This window comes from Lissotriton vulgaris, unplaced genomic scaffold (genome assembly GCF_964263255.1).
Source record: "Lissotriton vulgaris unplaced genomic scaffold, aLisVul1.2 SCAFFOLD_5127, whole genome shotgun sequence".
Classification (NCBI taxonomy): Eukaryota; Metazoa; Chordata; class Amphibia; order Caudata; family Salamandridae; genus Lissotriton; species Lissotriton vulgaris.
Genome location: NW_028254760.1, coordinates 68,750 through 82,964, shown reverse-complemented (window position 1 = coordinate 82,964; position 14,215 = coordinate 68,750).

Genomic DNA, 14,215 nt, shown 5'->3' with positions numbered 1-14,215 from the left:
ATGTGTCAATCAGTGACACCTCATCACAGAGTGGGGTGGGGTCAGCAGTCTCACTGACCCCATCCCACTCTGTGATGACAATGGGACTGCTGCCTTCCCTCGTCAGCCACTGTGGAAGGCAGCAGTCCCAAGCCTTCTGGAACCTTCGAGGCAGAGCTGGCTGTGGGTAGTGTCTGTTTTAGTTTGAAACAGTTTCGTGCGTGCATGTATGTATGAATGTTTGGTGTAGAGTGTTGTGAATTAATGTGTTTGTGTGCGTGCATGTATGTATGAGTGTTTGGTGAAGAGTGTTGTGAATGAAAGTGAGTGCATGCATGTATGTATGAATGTTTGGTGTAGAGTGTTGTGAATTAATGTGTTTGTGTGCGTGCATGTATGTATGAATGTTTAGTGAAGTGTGTTGTGAATGAATGTGTTTGTGTGCGTGCATGTATGTATGAATGTTTGGTGAAGAAATATACCAAAATATACTCCACTATAAGTCGAGCAGGGGAAACAGCAAATACCATAGCCGCCGAACAACGAGTTGCCTTTGCAACGTGGGCAGAACAACGAATGTGTCTGAACCACGCATTCCATTTACAACGCCAGTCATTACAACGTCATGCATTAGGTAAACCACCACTGGACTTTAAAGTCCAACGCTTTCCCTACTTTTGCAGGGATTGGAGTTAGAATAGTGAGTTATACTACTCCAAAATCCAACACCCCCCTAAGGTAAGTCATTGTAACACTTGTGTTGTGAATGGAATGCGTGGTTGAGACACATTTGTTGTTCCACCCGCGTTATTAAGGAACACATGGGAAAGGAATGCGTCGTAGTGTGATACAACCGTCAAGCAGACCTTAGTCTTGGGGCTCCGTGTAGTACTGTATTGTGCCCACATGCTGGATTTAGAAGGAAAGTGATTGCTAGATATCAGGTGCGCTTTAATGTGGACGGAGACATGACCTGCCCCATAGCCCGTCCCAATCATAGGGACACCCCCCTTACCCAAAATTTCCACAGGGATGAACCCATCGCCTTCTAACCCTCCATCACATCCTCCCACCACTACCCTTAGCTTCCCTAAGATCTACCCCTCTTCTCTCTCCCTCTACACTCACTCTGGGACCCATCCTTTGTCGGATGACTTCTCCACTCCCAAGCATTAGTGTCCTCACTCCTTTGGTCCACCCCTACTCACCCCTTCCCTTCCCCTGCTGCTGCGCCAATTTAACTCGTTTAGCGCGGCGCAAAATCCACCAGGCTGCGGGCATTCTATTGCACGGGCGGGGCCGCGTCAGGCAACGGACGTGTGCAGCACTACCAAGGTAGTGCTCGCGACAGCCGTTGTCCGACAGCAGCAAATAACGGGTTAACATCTGGAAAAGCCTGACCATGTTGTCCATGTGACACACTCAACACAATGCACTCTCAAGGGTGTGCATTACAAACCTTGACTCAAGGTCACAAAGAATTCCCTACCTTGACCTGTCAGAGACAACTCACCCAGCATCCATCTCCACCTCGCACACTCAGATGCACAGGACACTAAAATCAGTGTACTGGTCAGTTGTGGCATCCTTCAGCCGGCGATGGCCACCCACTCAAGCAAGAGACTTCAGGAGTTGCCGATCTTTAAACAACTTAAAGCTCTGAAATACCGGCATCAAATATATTTCAGTAGGTGATGTCACTTGGATTGAATATGTTTGTCAATAGTGGCCTCTACCTACGAGAAAATACATATTTCAGATGGGGATTTTGCAAGCCAATATATTGATGAAGTTTCTTATATGTGTAGGCTTCTGTGTCTTCTTTATGAAAGTCTCAAATATTTTGGTTTCTAGTGTCCACTCCTCCATTCCGCCACATCTGTCTATTCTTACCTCTAAAAGCTCTGCAGCACCTTTCACTCTCAGTGCCTCCAGTGTCAGTCACACTCACTCATGCAGCTCTCCCACACACTCACAAACACAAAGACCACATTTACTCTCTTGAAAACCACGAGCTTGGGCACAGCGGGATATTTTGAGCTTAAACCACACGCTTCCCCCTAATAGATCAGGTACCACACTAGCACCGGTGCATGCTTCCCTCACACACAATGAAGCATTGCAGCTGTAGTTTAAGAGCCCCTTTACAGACCAGGTACCACAGTAGCAGCAGTGCAAGCTTCCCTCACCCGCACACTAAAGCGGTGCAGCCGTGGTGTAAGCTTCCCCCTTACAGATCAGGCACCACACAAGCAGCAGACCACACGTCCCTCACACACACTGAAGTGGTGCAGCCTTGGTCTAATCTTCCCCCTTACAAATTAAATAACACTCAAACAGCAGTGCAAGCTTCCCTCACACACACACAGAAGCAATGCAACCATGGTTTAAACTTCCCCCTTACATATTAGGTTCCACATAAGAAGCAGTGCAAGCTTCCCTCATCCATACACTGAAGTGGTGCAGCCGTGGTGTAAGCTTCCCTCTTACAGATCAAGTACCTCACAAGCACCACTGCACGCTTCCCTCACACACACACACACTGAAGACCTGCACCTGTAGTTTAAGAGCCCCTTTACAGATCAGGTACCACGGAAGCAGCAGCAAAAACTTCCTTCACATACACGGAAGCAGAGAAGCTGTGGAGTAATCTTCCCCCTTACAGATCAGGGACCACACAAGCAGCAGTGCAAGCTTCGCTCACACACACTGAAGCAGTGCAACTGTGGTTTAGGAGCTCCCCTTACAGATCAGGTACCACACAAGCATCAGATCACACTTCCCTCACACACACTGAAGCAGTGCAGCCTTGGCGTAAGCTTCCCCCTTACAGACCAGGTATCCGTAAAGCAGCAGTGCAAGCTTCCCTCACACACACACACTGTAGCGGTGCGGCCATGGTGTAGGCTTCCCACACTTATAGATCAAGTACCTCACTAGCAGTAGTGCACTCTTCCCTCACATACGTTGAAGGGGTGCAACTTTATATATATATAAGACTCCCCTGCATACACATAGGCTTCCCCCACTTACAGATCAAGTACTTCACAAGCAGCAGTGTAAGCTTCCATTGCACACACACACACACACAGAAGTGGTGCAGACGTTGTGTAAGCGTCCCCCTTACAGATCAGGTACCACACTAGCAGTAGTGCAAGTTTCTCTCTCACACACTGAAGCGGTGCAGCCATGGTGTAAGCTCCCCCCCTAACGGATCAGGTACCACACTAGCCTCAGTGCAAGTTTCCGACATGATCAAAACTTAAAAGGGCGGAGCCAAAGTTATGCTGCTCCACAAGCTTCCCTCACACACACTGAACTGATGCAGCCGTGGTGTAAGCTTCCCTCTTGAGGATCAGGCACCACACAAGCTGAAGCGCAAGCTTCTCTCACACACACTGAAGCAGAACAGCCGTGGTGTAAGCTCCCCCCTTATAGGTAAGGTACTAAAAAAGCAGGAGTGCAAGCTTCCCACACACACACACGCTTCACGGAAGCAGTGGCTAAAGGAACAGTAATTCTGTCTTCATCTGCGTGCAGAAATGCTCCCCATCCAACCACGTGATCAGGTACTGAGAGTGAGGAAGAGGGGTCCAGGGATTGAAAAATAATATTCTATGACAACAGTGACATCTGTTTGTCTGAGGCCTCTAACTCCTCAGGTTAAGAATGGTTGGAGTGTAGTTCTGGTTAGTCTTTAGGTAATTTAGTCTGCATTTAGGTGTAGAGAGAAAGAAAATACGCCATGAACCATGGAGCAGGAAGACTGACTGCCCGAGAGGTTAGTAGGGCGCGATGAGGACAAACACCAGCAGGTCCTAGGGTGACCAACCGTCCGTAAATTTCACGGACAGTCCGTAATTTCGGCCATCTGTCCGTTGTCCGTGAAGGATTCTTTAACGGACGCCATTTGTCCGTAATTTTAACCGGGCACATCTTCCACCCTTCTCCCTTCTTCACTCCGAGGCTGCACCAAACCTCCTCAGATGCCCCCAGCATTGGAGAGACACAGCGGGATGGCAGCCCTCACACCTCCAGCCCTTGATGAGCTGTTAAAGGTGCTTGAAGGTGACAGAGGGTGGGGCTGTGGCTTCAGCAGCAGGGGCATCTATTCAGATGCAAACAGCCCTGAATGCTCCATGTCGCTGTGATTTAGGAGGGCTTCACACATTCCATTTCTGCCACGGCCCCAAACATCCTAGAACCGGCCCTGATTACACGACGGCGCCGCACTGGTTCTCTTCACAGAGCTTAAATACTGTCACTAAATTGTAAACAAACCTCGGTTCTTCAAACATGCAGTCTTAATATAATAAAATAAAGAAATGGCACAATCGCACCCACACAGATTAACAAAGTATGGAGGGCAATCAGTTAAATCAGTTCTCTTGGAGCATCTCCTGTAAGTACTGTACATCACAGTGGGGGATGGCAAAACTAACATTTTGGAAAGAGCCTGATTTCTCGTCTTGACCAGGAGGCAGTGAGGAGCCCTACCCCACCCTGGAAGAGACCAAGATGATACTAGAATACTGCATACCCACCCCTGCGCCCACCCTGGTGGATCCTGTTCCCCCTCCTGTGATGGCTCCTGCCCCGCCCCAGTGATGGCTCCTGTCCCCCCACCTGCCCTCCGCCTGTGATGGCTCCTGTCCCCCTCCTGTGGTGGATCCTGTCTCTGCCCTGGGTGGCTTCTGCCCCAGTCCTGGAATGATTCAGAAAAGGGGGTGGTGATGAACAGAGTGTCTGAATTAAGCAGACCACTCTTACCCAGTCCAAAGATCAGGGCTTGATCCATCACCGTTTTTTAGCTCACTGCACCATCCCAGCTCAGAACTTGGCTATATGCAAATTAGTCTGACCCTGGCCCAGTGCATCATGGGAACAGGGCAGACCAAACTACCAAGCCAATTCTTATACTGGGAAGGAAACAAGTTACCGGGGACCGGTTTCTGGCATTTCAGCCGTCTTCGGCCCGGCTTGCTTGAATCCTGATGGTGCAATGAGCTAGGGACTCACATCTGGGTATACCCTTCCACGCTTATGGTGGACAAAAATGATTCAGAAAAGGGGGTGGTGATGAACAGAGTGTCTGAATTAAGCAGACCACTCTTACCCAGTCCAAAGATCAGGGCTTGATCCATCACCGTTTTTTAGCTCACTGCACCATCCCAGCTCAGAACTTGGCTATATGCAAATTAGTCTGACCCTGGCCCAGTGCATCATGGGAACAGGGCAGACCAAACTACCAAGCCAATTCTTATACTGGGAAGGAAACAAGCTACCGGGGACCGGTTTCTGGCATTTCAGCCGTCTTCGGCCCGGCTTGCTTGAATCCTGATGGTGCAATGAGCTAGGGACTCACATCTGAGTATACCCTTCCACGCTTATGGTGGACAAAAATGATTCAGAAAAGGGGGTGGTGATGAACAGAGTGTCTGAATTAAGCAGACCACTCTTACCCAGTCCAAAGATCAGGGCTTGATCCATCACCGTTTTTTAGCTCACTGCACCATCCCAGCTCAGAACTTGGCTATATGCAAATTAGTCTGACCCTGGCCCAGTGCATCATGGGAACAGGGCAGACCAAACTACCAAGCCAATTCTTATACTGGGAAGGAAACAAGCTACCGGGGACCGGTTTCTGGCATTTCAGCCGTCTTCGGCCCGGCTTGCTTGAATCCTGATGGTGCAATGAGCTAGGGACTCACAGCTGAGTATACCCTTCCACGCTTATGGTGGACAAAAATGATTCAGAAAAGGGGGTGGTGATGAACAGAGTGTCTGAATTAAGCAGACCACTATTACCCAGTCCAAAGATCAGGGCTTGATCCATCACCGTTTTTTAGCTCACTGCACCATCCCAGCTCAGAACTTGGCTATATGCAAATTAGTCTGACCCTGGCCCAGAGCATCATGCGAACAGGGCAGACCAAACTACCAAGCCAATTCTTATACTGGGAAGGAAACAAGCTACCGGGGACCGGTTTCTGGCATTTCAGCCGTCTTCGGCCCGGCTTGCTTGAATCCTGATGGTGCAATGAGCTAGGGACTCACATCTGAGTATACCCTTCCACGCTTATGGTGGACAAAAATGATTCAGAAAAGGGGGTGGTGATGAACAGAGTGTCTGAATTAAGCAGACTACTCTTACCCAGTCCAAAGATCAGGGCTTGATCCATCACCGTTTTTTAGCTCACTGCACCATCCCAGCTCAGAACTTGGCTATATGCAAATTAGTCTGACCCTGGCCCAGTGCATCATGGGAACAGGGCAGACCAAACTACCAAGCCAATTCTTATACTGGGAAGGAAACAAGCTACCGGGGACCGGTTTCTGGCATTTCAGCCGTCTTCGGCCCGGCTTGCTTGAATCCTGATGGTGCAATGAGCTAGGGACTCACATCTGAGTATACCCTTCCACGCTTATGGTGGACAAAAATTATTCAGAAAAGGGGGTGGTGATGAACAGAGTGTCTGAATTAAGCAGACCACTCTTACCCAGTCCAAAGATCAGGGCTTGATCCATCACCGTTTTGTAGCTCACTGCACCATCCCAGCTCAGAACTTGGCTATATGCAAATTAGTCTGACCCTGGCCCAGTGCATCATGGGAACAGGGCAGACCAAACTACCAAGCCAATTCTTATACTGGGAAGGAAACAAGCTACCGGGGACCGGTTTCTGGCATTTCAGCCGTCTTCGGCCCGGCTTGCTTGAATCCTGATGGTGCAATGAGCTAGGGACTCACATCTGAGTATACCCTTCCACGCTTATGGTGGACAAAAATGATTCAGAAAAGGGGGTGGTGATGAACAGAGTGTCTGAATTAAGCAGACCACTCTTACCCAGTCCAAAGATCAGGGCTTGATCATCACCGTTTTTTAGCTCACTGCACCATCCTAGCTCAGAACTTGGCTATATGCAAATTAGTCTGACCCTGGCCCAGTGCATCATGGGAACAGGGCAGACCAAACTACCAAGCCAATTCTTATACTGGGAAGGAAACAAGCTACCGGGGACCGGTTTCTGGCATTTCAGCCGTCTTCGGCCCGGCTTGCTTGAATCCTAATGGTGCAATGAGCTAGGGACTCACATCTGAGTATACCCTTCCACGCTTATGGTGGACAAAAATGATTCAGAAAAGGGGGTGGTGATGAACAGAGTGTCTGAATTAAGCAGACCACTCTTACCCAGTCCAAAGTTCAGGGCTTGATCCATCACCGTTTTTTAGCTCACTGCACCATCCCAGCTCAGAACTTGGCTATATGCAAATTAGTCTGACCCTGGCCCAGTGCATCATGGGAACAGGGCAGACCAAACTACCAAGCCAATTCTTATACTGGGAAGGAAACAAGCTACCGGGGACCGGTTTCTGGCATTTCAGCCGTCTTCGGCCCGGCTTGCTTGAATCCTGATGGTGCAATGAGCTAGGGACTCACAGCTGAGTATACCCTTCCACGCTTATGGTGGACAAAAATGATTCAGAAAAGGGGGTGGTGATGAACAGAGTGTCTGAATTAAGCAGACCACTATTACCCAGTCCAAAGATCAGGGCTTGATCCATCACCGTTTTTTAGCTCACTGCACCATCCCAGCTCAGAACTTGGCTATATGCAAATTAGTCTGACCCTGGCCCAGAGCATCATGCGAACAGGGCAGACCAAACTACCAAGCCAATTCTTATACTGGGAAGGAAACAAGCTACCGGGGACCGGTTTCTGGCATTTCAGCCGTCTTCGGCCCGGCTTGCTTGAATCCTGATGGTGCAATGAGCTAGGGACTCACATCTGAGTATACCCTTCCACGCTTATGGTGGACAAAAATGATTCAGAAAAGGGGGTGGTGATGAACAGAGTGTCTGAATTAAGCAGACTACTCTTACCCAGTCCAAAGATCAGGGCTTGATCCATCACCGTTTTTTAGCTCACTGCACCATCCCAGCTCAGAACTTGGCTATATGCAAATTAGTCTGACCCTGGCCCAGTGCATCATGGGAACAGGGCAGACCAAACTACCAAGCCAATTCTTATACTGGGAAGGAAACAAGCTACCGGGGACCGGTTTCTGGCATTTCAGCCGTCTTCGGCCCGGCTTGCTTGAATCCTGATGGTGCAATGAGCTAGGGACTCACATCTGAGTATACCCTTCCACGCTTATGGTGGACAAAAATGATTCAGAAAAGGGGGTGGTGATGAACAGAGTGTCTGAATTAAGCAGACCACTCTTACCCAGTCCAAAGATCAGGGCTTGATCCATCACCGTTTTGTAGCTCACTGCACCATCCCAGCTCAGAACTTGGCTATATGCAAATTAGTCTGACCCTGGCCCAGTGCATCATGGGAACAGGGCAGACCAAACTACCAAGCCAATTCTTATACTGGGAAGGAAACAAGCTACCGGGGACCGGTTTCTGGCATTTCAGCCGTCTTCGGCCCGGCTTGCTTGAATCCTGATGGTGCAATGAGCTAGGGACTCACATCTGAGTATACCCTTCCACGCTTATGGTGGACAAAAATGATTCAGAAAAGGGGGTGGTGATGAACAGAGTGTCTGAATTAAGCAGACCACTCTTACCCAGTCCAAAGATCAGGGCTTGATCCATCACCGTTTTTTAGCTCACTGCACCATCCCAGCTCAGAACTTGGCTATATGCAAATTAGTCTGACCCTGGCCCAGTGCATCATGGGAACAGGGCAGACCAAACTACCAAGCCAATTCTTATACTGGGAAGGAAACAAGCTACCGGGGACCGGTTTCTGGCATTTCAGCCGTCTTCGGCCCGGCTTGCTTGAATCCTGATGGTGCAATGAGCTAGGGACTCACATCTGAGTATACCCTTCCACGCTTATGGTGGACAAAAATGATTCAGAAAAGGGGGTGGTGATGAACAGAGTGTCTGAATTAAGCAGACCACTCTTACCCAGTCCAAAGATCAGGGCTTGATCATCACCGTTTTTTAGCTCACTGCACCATCCTAGCTCAGAACTTGGCTATATGCAAATTAGTCTGACCCTGGCCCAGTGCATCATGGGAACAGGGCAGACCAAACTACCAAGCCAATTCTTATACTGGGAAGGAAACAAGCTACCGGGGACCGGTTTCTGGCATTTCAGCCGTCTTCGGCCCGGCTTGCTTGAATCCTAATGGTGCAATGAGCTAGGGACTCACATCTGAGTATACCCTTCCACGCTTATGGTGGACAAAAATGATTCAGAAAAGGGGGTGGTGATGAACAGAGTGTCTGAATTAAGCAGACCACTCTTACCCAGTCCAAAGTTCAGGGCTTGATCCATCACCGTTTTTTAGCTCACTGCACCATCCCAGCTCAGAACTTGGCTATATGCAAATTAGTCTGACCCTGGCCCAGTGCTGGAATGGCTCATGCAGCGAGGGTGAAGTTCTTGATGGGCCTCTTGTCAAAAAGGCTCAGCTCAGAATTAATATGAAAAGGTGGGCGAGTGAATAAGTGGATGGCTGGATGAATTAGTGAAAGGGTGAATGGATGAATGAAAGATTGAATAGATGAATAATGAGAAAGGATGGATGGTTTGATGAGTGAGTGGAAGGATGGAAGAGAGAAAAGGTAAATGGCTGGATGTATGGGTGGAAGGGTAGATGGATGGGTAAAAGGGTGGATGGATGAATGAAAGGATAGATGAGTAAAAAGGTGGATGATGAGTGAGTGAGTGGGTGGATGGCTAAGTGAAATGATGGATGGATTGATGAATTGATAAATGCAAGGGTGAATGGATGGACGAATGAGTGAAAGGGTGTATGTAAGGATGGATGAGTGAGTGAAAGGGAGGGTAGATGGACAAAAGGATGAATAGATGAGTGAAGGAGTGAAAGGATAAATGGATGAGAGAAAGGATGGATGAGTGATAGGGTCAATGGATGGATTCATGAGTGGATTAGTAGATGGATGGGTGGGTGGATGGATGAAAGGAAGGATTGCTAAGTGAAAGGATCGATTAAGAGAGAAAGGGAGGGTGAATGGATGACTGATAGAGTGGAAGGGTGGAAGGATGAGTGACTGGGTGGATGGATGAGTAAGTGAAAGGATGGCTGGATAGGTGAACGGGTAAATGGCTGGATGGATGAGTGAATGGATGGGTGGGTAGAAGAGTGGATGGATGAGTGTACAGATGGATAGGGTGGATGAATGGATAATGGATGGATGAGTGAATGGATGAATGGGTAGAAGAGTGGATGGATGAGTGTACAGATGGATAGGGTGGATGAATGGATAATGGATGGATGAGTGAATGGATGGATGAGGGGATGGATGAGTGAAATGATAGATGGAAGGATACATGATGGATAGGTTTGCAAATTGTTGAATATGTTTAGATATGGCTGGGCTTACTTCTATACTATTGCACGCCCTCTGATGTGTCTGTAAAACGTATCCAATTGTCCTGAAGTTTTGTCCTGAATTTTGACCTTTTGTCCTGAATTTGTGTCCTGAATTTCGACCCTTCGTCCTGAATGTTTACACTCACCATCCTGAATTTGCACCAATGCCAGTTGGTCACCCTAGCAGGTCCAGAGAAGTTAGCCCACCCTGGGGAGAAGCAGGCTGGGGGCGGTTTGCCAGAGCAGGGTGGAGGGTGACAGAGCCACGTGGACGAGCTGATTTAGGGCTGCAGAAAGGTTCAGCACTGCTTCTGTACAAGGCTCACAGTTTACAATTTTTACTGATTTTACAGATAAATACAGGCAGAAAACAAGGTGTTTTCTGTCTGCATTTGTTTTTAAAAGCAGAAAAACACAGGAAATTGGGCTTCTTTTAAGTGACTCTCCGTGCTGTCTTTATGAATCCAACTGTTGAGCAGATAGGCAGCATGGGTAGTTAAAAAAAAATAGGATGACTGTGAGACTGGGGACCGGGGTTGTGTCTGTACTGCGGGGTTGTCGAAAAGATTCGCACACACGGGCTCTCTGGGTAATGCAGGTTTTATTGCTTTGTACAAACGACGTTTGCGAACAGGCACTCTATAGAATGGTAGGGGTGGGTCCGCCTCCTCCGTCCTGGTTCGTCCTCCTGTTGCTCTCCTGTCCCAAGGTCTCCTGGGTGTCGTAGGCCTTTTCCCCGCCGTCTCGCTGGTCGCTTGTCGCAGGTACCCCAGAGAAAAAGGAAAGAAACAAATGTCCGTCTCAGTACAGGTGCTGGGATGAACGACTCTCAGGGAAGGGAGTGAGGGGAATCACACGTGCAACCTCCAACCTAGTATGTGGGACGTGAACCCTTGTGAAACCAACAAGGGTGTGCAGGGGTGCTTTCTTTTTAGGCGGGCTTCCCTCGTCTACTACCTCCCCACGCTGTGTTATCGGACCGTACCTGGGTGAGCCACACTTCCGTGTTAGTGTGGCTGGGCGATGCGCGTCCCGCAGAGCCCCCTGGCTTCCCGCGGTAATCCACCTCAGGGTCGCTGTCAGGTCCCGCCGCCTCCTTCCCTGTTCGGATCGTCCTGTAGCACGGCCTCGTCTCCGATTCCGTCCGGCTCCACCTTCCTGATCTTTCTCCGCTGTCCCCGCCGTGCCGGTGATCCCCTTGTTGATTCGCCTCCACCTCCGTCCGACTCTCTCCGTCCTCCTCGTCCTCCGACCTCCGATCTTCCTCCGTCCTCCGCTCGTCTTCTTCCTCCTCCGTCCACTCTGCTCCGCTGTCTCTCCACTCGCTCCACCAACCTCCAACTCCACCTCCGGGTGACTCGCACACCTGGCTGGACTCCGGAACGGGCTTTACGTCGTCAGGAAGGGTGTGGCGCCAGTCCGACTCCGCCCCCTTAAAGGAGTAGTCCCGCAGGTGTACAGCTCCAGGCCGTCTCCGTACTACGTCGGGGGTATTCCAGGCTTCTGTATTCTGGGAAGAAAAGGCAGACACATTACTAGGCATACCAGGGGGGCCCTCGTCGGGGTCCCCCGCGTCACACATCCCCCCCCTAGGAATCTCCCGATCGGGGAGAGGATACCGAGAAAGGAAGTCAGCATGAACATTCTCGGCACCCTTCTGGTGCCTGACCTGAAACCGAAAAGGCTGCAAGGCTAGGAACCATCGCATGACGCGAGGGTTGTTCGAAATGTTCCTTGCCATCCATATGAGAGGGGCATGGTCCGTGTAAAGCAGGAAGGACCGCCCTTCAAGGTAGTAGCGTAGCTTGTCCACCGCCCACCTGATGGCCAGGCACTCCTTCTCAATAGTCGGGTACCTAACCTCTCTAGGAAAGAGCTTCCTGCTGATGTACAGAACGGGTCGGAGGCCCCCCTCCCCTGTGTCCTGGGACAACACCGCCCCGATACCAAAGTCCGAAGCATCAGTATGCAACACGAAGGGCTTGTTGAAATCGGGCGACGTAAGAACCGGCCTGGTGGTGATGGCTTTTTTAAGAGTCTGAAAGGCCGTCCACATGGCCGGCGTCGGGTTGTGGAAGTCCGGGCGGGTCTTCGACTTCTTGAGAGTATCGGTCAGTGGTGTCGCAACCTCAGAAAAGGAGGGAATAAAACGTCGGTAGTACCCGACTAAACCCAAAAAGGCACGCATGTCCTTTAGAGTTTTCGGAAACGGGGTCTCTGCGATAGCCCGCACTTTTTCCACCTGGGGTTCAATGAGGCCATGACCCAGAAGGTACCCCAGATATTTGACTTTATGGTACCCGATTCGGGATTTCTTGGAGTTGACATGGAGACCCGCAGATGCTAGCAAACCGAACACGGTATCCAGATGTTGCAAGTGAGCCTCCCAGGAGGGACTGAAAATGATGATGTCATCAAGATACGCGGAGCAATATTGATGATGCCCCCGCAATACCGTATTCATGAGCCTCTGGAACGTGGCGGGAGCCCCGTGTAGACCGAAGGGCAGCACCGTAAATTCGAACAGCCCCTCCGAGGTGGCAAAGGCTGTTTTTCTCCTGTCTTCCTCGCGCAGGGGCACCTGCCAATAACCCTTCGTCAGGTCCAGGGTACTGATATATTTGGCCTCCCCGAGTTTCTCGATGAGTTCATCGATCCGGGGTATGGGGTAGGAATCACAAGCGGATACTTCGTTTAATGCCCGGAAGTCCATACAAAAACGGCTGCTGCCATCGGGTTTAGGTACCATAACTATAGGGGACGACCACTCACTCCGGGAAGGCCGTATCACCCCTAACCTGAGCATTTCTGCCACCTCTTTCGCAATGGCATCCCGTTTAGCCTCTGGAATCCTATACGGTCGTTGCTTGACCACGGTACCCGGAGGCGTCTCAATCCTGTGCTCAGCCAAGGTGGTTTTACCTGGAAGGTCGGAGAAGATGGGTGCGTATCTCCTCAGAACCTGCCGGAGCCCTTCCTGCTCTTCTTCAAACAACTCCTCACTGATAACCAAGTCATTTATCGTGGGGGAAGGGGTTTTTATGGGATTCAGTACCAAATTTGCTGCCACCGGAGGCGTTCCAAGCCATTTTTTCAACAGATTTATATGAAAAATCTGGGTCTTTCTGGGGGTGAGACGGAGTCGATAGGTCGTTTTGCCTATCGTCTCGATGACCTTGTAGGGGCCCTGCCACTCATTGCTGAACTTTTTGGCCAGTGAAGGCAGTAAGACCAGGGCCCAGTCCCCGATTTTTAGGGACCTCCATTTTTTTCCTCTATTATAATGGGTCAGTTGATGTTTCTGGCTGTCCTCCAAGTGCGTAAAAGCGAGTTCCCTGATCTTTCCTAATTTGTTCCTCAAATTCGAGCTGTATTCTAGAAGAGTTCTGGTTTCTCCGCCTTGTTCCGTTTCCCACATATCCTTTGTCATATCGAGCAGGCTCCTGGGTTGTCTCCCATAGAGCATCTCGAAAGATGAACACCCAAGGCTACTTTGACGCTGGCCTCTTATCACATACAGAGCTAAGGGCAACAAGGAGTCCCAGTCGGAGTGGTTTACCTCCACCATTTTCTTCAGGACCGTTTTTAGTGTCCTGTTGTAACGTTCAACTAACCCATCCGTTTGAGGGTGGTACACGGATGTCTTAATCTGGTGTAAACCCAACATTTGGCAAACCTCCTCCATAACCTTGGACATGAATGGGGTCCCCTGGTCCGTGAGGATCTCCTTAGGGAACCCCACTCGAGAAAATAACTCTAGGAATTTATCGGCAATGTTCCTGGAGGTGGGTGCTTTTAAAGGAAACGCCTCAGGAAATCTAGTGGCGTAGTCCACAATAACGAGAGCGTATCTAAATCCTTTTTTCGTGGTGGTTAAGG